Here is a 7,165-nt window from a genome sequence, read left to right on the forward strand (position 1 = left end):
CTCTCCCTCCCTCCCTCCCTCCTTCCCTCCCTTCCTTTCTGAAACAGTGAGTTTAATTAGGGCTGCTTACAAGAGAACAGGCTACTCACCAGGGTCTGCACCACTGTCAAAAATGTCTCTCCCTCTCCCAGCAACCATTAACTGCTTATGGATCTTCAGGGAGGGGCAGGGCCTCATGAGCCTCTAGCCCTGCAAGTGCAGGGATTTTTTGATCACTTTAAATCCTTTGTGTGTGTGTGTGTGTGTGTGTGTGTGTGTGTGTGTGGTGTGTACACGTGCATGTGGGGTGTGCATGACCGGAGGCTGGAGGTCAGTGTTGTGTCTTCCCCAGTTATTCTCCGTCTTACTCATTTATTTTTGTTTATTTTATTTTGATCCAGATTTGTTTTCAGATTCTCATCCACCGGTAAAATTGATTTATGAACGTCATTTTCATGAGAAAGACATAAGGCTTGATAGCCATCATGTTTATATTTTTCTTAGATATGAAATTAAATGTCCATATAATTTATTTTTCCATTTGCTCCCATGTGATGTTTATATTATTATTATTATTACTATTACTATTATTATTATTGGTCTTTTTGAGACAGGGTCTCCCTGTAGCCCCAGATGGCCTGGAACTTGCTATGTCGACCAGGCTAGCCTTGAACTTACAGACATTCACCTGCCTCTGCCTCTAGGGATTAAAGACATGGGCCATTGCACCCTACCCCACCTTATTTTTTGAGACACAGTCTCTCACTGAATGTGGAGTTCTCAGACTCAGCCAAGTTGACTGAGCCCCAGGCATCTTCTCTCTCTGCCTTCTCAGTGCTGGGATGAGGCATGTACCTGGCTTTTACACAGGTGCTGGGGATCGAACTCAGATCCTGATGCTTGTACAGCAAGAACTTTACTGACTGAGCCATCTCTCTAGTCCCTTGGCCACTTAAAAAAACCATTCTATTTTTGAAATGAAATCTCACTACGTAGCACAGGCTACATAGTGCCACTGTGCCAGGCCCACCTTGTCCGCTTCTGTGCTCCAGCGCCTAAAAAAGTGCTTAGCACATAGTAGGTGCTCAGTCAATATGTGCTGGATGAAGGTGCCTCTCTTATCCTTTCTGATTCTAACTCATCTGTGTTTCAGAGCACCTGTATCCCTGTCTTCTCATGCCTCCAAGTCTCCTCATTCTAGCCCCTGTCATCATTTTGTCTCCATTTTAGAGTCCTATGTCTTCCCTCTCCCCGGGCTTTTGTTTCAATGCTTCTTTTTGTCCTGTGGTTGCCCGGACTCCGGGTGTAGCGGGGAAACTGCTTTGGGGTGTTGTCTCTGGCAGAATCCCGCAAGGTTGTTGCTCCTCACTAATCCTTTTGAGGAAGAGGAGCCCAACCTGGAATTTTAGGATATTAACTACTAAATCTTTAAATCTTTAGATTTACAAAACTCAGAACTTCTGATACCCTTCATAACCCTTTGTAATATTCCTCCTTAGGTTCTTTGGTTTCTTTGCTTTGTCTGTCCCCCCACCCCCCATACTGAGGACTGAGACTAAAGCTTCATGCATTCTCCTTTTTCAAAACGTTTAAAATTTTTTTATTTATTATTTTTATTTTCTGTATATGTGTGTATTGCCTGCATGTAGGTAAGTGCACCTGTGTCATGCAATACCCGTGGAGGTCAGAAGAGACTGTCAGATCCCCTGGGACTGGAGTTATGGACAGTTGTTAGCTGCCATGTGGGTGCTGGGATTCAAACCCGTGTCTTCTGCAAGAACAACCAGTGTTCTTAACCGCTGAGCCATCTCTCCAGCCCCGCATTCTTTTTTTTTTTTTTAAAAAAGATTTAGTTGAGATTTATTTATTTATTTTGAGACAGGGTCTCACTTTGACTAGCCTGAAACTCATTGTGTAGACCAAGCTGGCCTCGAACTTACAGAGATCCATTTGCATCTGCTTCCTGAGTGATGGGATTAAAGATGTGCACCATCACACTTGGCCCAAGATTTATGTATTTTAAAAAATATTTTATCATTTTTATTTTTATGTGTATGCCTGTATTGCCTGTGTGTAGGTAAGTGTACCCGTATTGTGCAATGCCCGCAGAGGACAGAAGAGGCTGTTGGATCCCCTGGAACTGGAGTTACAGACAGTTGTTAGCTGCCATGTGGGTGCTGGGTTTTGAACCCGGGTCTTCTGCAAGAACAACCAGTGTTCTTAACCACTGAGCCATCTCTCCAACCCCCAATTTATGTATTTTTTAAAAATTAATGTGCATGTACATCATGTACCCACAAAGGGCAGAAGAGGGTATTGGATACCCTGGAACTGGAGTTACAGGCAGTTGCGAGCTGCCATGTGGGTGCTAGGAACTGAACCTGGGTCCTCTGTGAGAACAGCAAGTACTCTGAACTGCTGAGCCATCTCTCCAGCTTCTTTTCTTTTCAAAAAATAATCTATTTTATTGTAATTATTTTCATATTTGATTTATTATATTTATTTCATGAGTGTATTACCTGCACACATGTAAGGGCACCAGTGTTGTGCAATGCCCGTGGAAGTCAGAAGAGGGTGTTGGATCCCCTGGAACTGGAGTTACAGATGCTTGTTAACTGCCATGTGGGTGTTGTGAATTGAACCTGGGTTCTCTGCAAGAACAGCCAGTGCTCATAACCACTGAGCCATCTCTCTAGTTCTGATTTTTATTATTTTAAATTATGTGTATATATGTATCTGTGGCTATGTGCACATGACTGCAGGTGTCTGTGGAGTCTAGAAGATGGTGTCAGATCCCCTGAAGCTGGAGTTATAGGCAGTTGTGAGCTGCCCAACATGGGTGCTGGGGATTGAACTTAGGTCCACTGCAAGAACAGTACAAGCTCTTAACCCCTGAGCCATTTCTCCAGCCCCAGGTCCCATGCATTCTAAGCAAAGGTTCTCATTGTAGAATTTTAGACAAGTGCTATACCACCAAACCACACCTGCAGCCCCTTGTGAATTCTGGGTGTGGTGGTTTGAATGGGAAATGTCCTCATAGGCTCAAGTATTTGAACACTTGGTCCTCATTTGGTGGTGCTATTTGGAGAGTAGAGTGGCCTTGCTGGAGGAAGTCTGTCACTGGGGGTGGGCTTTGAGAGTTCATAGCCTTGGCCCACTTCCAGTTCACTTTCTCTGTTTCATGTTTGTTACTGAACATGTGAGCTCTCAGCTTGCTTCTCCTCCAAGATGGACTCATCCCTCTGGAAACATAAGCTAACATAAAGTGTTGCATAAATCTCTTTTGGTCATAATGTTTTATCATAGTAACAGAAAAGTAACTAATATACCAGGTAACCATATTTAACACTGAGCTTATCTCCAGCCCTCCTATATTAATTACCTTTTTTTTTTTTGAGACGGGGTCTCCCTCTAGCCTTAGCTGGCCTAGAACCCACTTCGTAGACCAGGCTGGCCTTGATCTCACAGAGATCTGCCTACCACTGTCTCTCTAGAGTGCTGGGATTAAAGGTGTGAGCCACCATGCCCAGCTTACTTTTTCATTGTTGTGATGAAATGCCTCACAAGAAAGGAACGGTTTTACTTTGACTCACAGTTTGAGGGGATACAGTACCTGCTGACAGGGAGAGTATGCAGCAGGACCACAAAATGGTCACATGTCTACAGTCAGGAAGCAGAGAGAGATGAATGCTGGTGCTCATCTCTCACCCCTTCCCATTTTTATTCAGACCAGGATCCCAGCCCATAAGATGGTGCTCACCTTCAGGGTGGGTCTCTTCTCCTCATTTAAATGTTCAAGAAAACATCTGCAAAGATATACTCAGAGATGTGTCTTCTAGGAATTTCTAAATCCTGTCAAGTGTACAAGGCCAACTATCACAAGTCTACCCCTTTGTCAACTTGACACCTAGACACATCTTTGAATTAGTATATTCTACATCTGGTCCCTAAAGTCTCATGTTCATCCCATAATGCAAAATGTATTTAGTCCATCTCTAAAAGTCCCATAGTCTTCAAAACTGAATTCTTAGAACAGCCTTTCCCACCATATAGTTTCTGAAACTGTAAGAATAAACCTTTCCTCAAATTATTTCTGTTTTGGCTTACCTTCAATTGCTGTAACAAAGCACTCTGATAAATACCAACTTGGAGAGAAAAGGGTTTATTTGGCTTACATCTCCCCGGTCACAGTTCAACACTGAGGGAGCCCAAGGTAGGAACTCAGGGCAGGAACCTGGAGGTAGGAGCTGAGGCACAGGCCATGGAGGAACACTGCTTACCTGCTTGGTCCCCTGGCCCATGTTCAACCTGCTTTCTTATACAATACAGGACCACCTGCCCATGGGTGGCATGACCCACAGTGGGCTGGGCCCTTCCACATGGCTCAACAATCAGGAAAATGCCCCACAGACATGGCCACAGGCCAGTCTAAAGAAGAAAGTTCCTCAATAGAGGCTCCCTCTACCCAGACGTATCAAACTGACAACTAAGGTTATCCAGCACAGTTTCTTTAAAACTTTTTTACATTTATTTATTATTTATTTATTATTCATATTTATTTCTTATTTATTAATTATTATTTATTTATTTATTATTTATTATTTATTTATTTATTGTATTTGTGTGTGCATGCCCTCACACAAGTGTGCCACAGTGTATATGTGGAGGTCAGAGGACATCGTGAACGAGAAAGTTCTCTCTTTCCACCATGTGGGTCCTGGGGATTGAACTCAGGTCTCAGACTTGGCAGCTAGTGTTTTACCCACTGAACCAGCTTGCCAGTCCTTACATTGCCTCTTGTTGGGTATTTTGTCACAGCAATGAGAAGAGTGCCTAAAATCAAGACTAACTGTTCTTGGTCTTTTATGAAAATGTCTGTCTAAGAAGAGTTAGAATGTAGCCCTAGGTTAGAGTCCAGTGCTATGTTTTGGGGAAGAAGAAAAAGGAGACATGGTCCCTGGGACCAATACCCCTTCAGCCTGTAGCCTTCCTGTTCTGTTCCATATTCTCTCCATATGTAACTCCTTGCATCCCTGAACACCCCAAGATGGAGCTTCAAGACAATACTGCTGACCATTGAGTAAGCTTGATTCCTTCTCACAAGATTTTGCCTTCTGAATATTGATTGGCCTTGGCCTTGGCATAGTAGACAGTCAGACCAGAATAGCAGACTTTTTTTTTTTTTTTTTTTTTTTTTTTTTTTTTTTCCTAAGTCTCTGCTGTTCCTGTTGTTTCTTATCTCTATCTCTTTAGTATCCCTCTTTTCTTGTGTGTGTGTGTGTGTGTGTGTGTGTGTGTGTGTGTGTGTGTGTGTGTGTGTGTGTGATACTAGAGATTGAACCTAGGGCCTGCATATGCTAGACAAGAGCCTTACTACTTAGCCCCTCACTGTGGATTCTAGGGAAGCACTCTATCACTGAGTCATACCCCCAGCCCCTTACTGGTGAATTCTAAGTAGATGTTCTACCACTGAGACACACCCCTGCCCCTTACTGGGTGATTCTAGGCAGGGGCTCTACCACTGAGCCACACCCCAGCCCCTCACTGGGGGATTCTAGGCAGGGGCTCTACCACTGAGCCACCCTCCCCGCCCCTCTCACTGGGGGATTCTAGGCAGGGGCTCTACCACTGAGCCACCCTCCCCGCCCCTCTCACTGGGGGATTCTAGGCAGGGGCTCTACCACTGAGCCACCCTCCCCGCCCCTCTCACTGGGGGATTCTAGGCAGGGGCTCTACCACTGAGCCACCCTCCCCGCCCCTCTCACTGGGGGATTCTAGGCAGGGGCTCTACCACTGAGCCACCCTCCCCGCCCCTCTCACTGGGGGATTCTAGGCAGGGGCTCTACCACTGAGCCACACCCCAGCCCCTCACTGGGGGATTCTAGGCAGGTGCTCTACCACTGAGTCCTTCACTGGGGATTCAGTGCAAGCACTTTACCACAGAAGTACATCCTCTGCTTTCTTTACTTTTTGTTTTGAGATAAGGTCTTACTAAATTGTCAAAGGCTGATCTTGAACTTGCCTCGGTCTCCCAAGTAGCTGGGATTGCAGGCTTGTACCAACCAGACCTGGCTTGTTTTGCTTTTCTGAGTCAGGGTTGTCACTATTACAGTCCAGGCTGGCCTCAAAGTGAAAAATCTCTTTCCTCAGCTTCCCAAGCGCTGGAGTTAGGACGTGTGCCACCATGCCCAGTTCTCTTTTTAGTATCCCATGTTTCTCTTTGTCATCTCTCCCTATGTCTCTTCATGCCCATTCAGGCTCTGAACTGAATGATTTGAACACTTTGATCTACCTGTGGGGATTAAGGAACCAATGCTCCATGTCAGGATTATCTATAGACCTCAGCCGAGTCAAGTTCATGCTTTGCAGAGCATGTCCCAACTTCTGATGGTTTTGGGGAGACTCCTTTCAGGATAGGGCTTCCAAAGTTACTGCTGCCTATGGCTAGGTTCCAGCCATACTATACCTGCAGCTTGGGAGGAAAGCTGTTGTCAGCAGGGTGTCAAGTTGTGATGCTTTATGCCTGAGAACGTATCACTACCCTAAAGGGAAGATTGCAGAGCAAAAGAATGGGCTTGTGGTGTTGGTGATGGGGGGTGGAGTCGGGGAGACTGTCTTCCTATGTCTCACTGTTTCCATGCATGGTCCTTCTCTTTCTCTGCTGTTTTATTGTTGCTGCTTCCAGTACTAAGGATTGAACCTAGAGCTTTGTACATGCTAGGCAGGTGCTCTACCACTGAACCACACCCCAGCCCCTCACTGGGGGATTCTAGGCAGGTGCTCTACCACTGAGCCACACCCCAGCCCCTCACTGGGGGATTCTAGGCAGGTGCTCTACCACTGAACCACACCCCAGCCCCTCACTGGGGGATTCTAGGCAGGGGCTCTACCATTGAGTCATACCCTAGCCCCTTACTGATACATTCTAGGCAAATGCTCTATCACTGAGCCAAATCCCAACCCTTTCTACTTTTTGAGATAAGATCTTGGTGAGTTGTCTGGGCTGGCTTTTGATTCACTTTGTAGCCAGGTTGACTTTGAATTATTGATCCTCTTGCCTAAAGCTCTGGAGTAGCTGGGATTACAGGGCTGTGTCACCAGGTCTGGCTTTTTCCTCTGCTCTTTTCTCCTTTACCCCTCCCTTTTTTGAATCTGATGGAGCCATCCCTTCCCCTCCCCTCCCCTG

The sequence above is a fragment of the Nannospalax galili genome, unplaced genomic scaffold, assembly GCF_000622305.1.
Source record: "Nannospalax galili isolate Female #2095 unplaced genomic scaffold, S.galili_v1.0 scaffold886, whole genome shotgun sequence".
NCBI lineage: Eukaryota > Metazoa > Chordata > Mammalia > Rodentia > Spalacidae > Nannospalax > Nannospalax galili.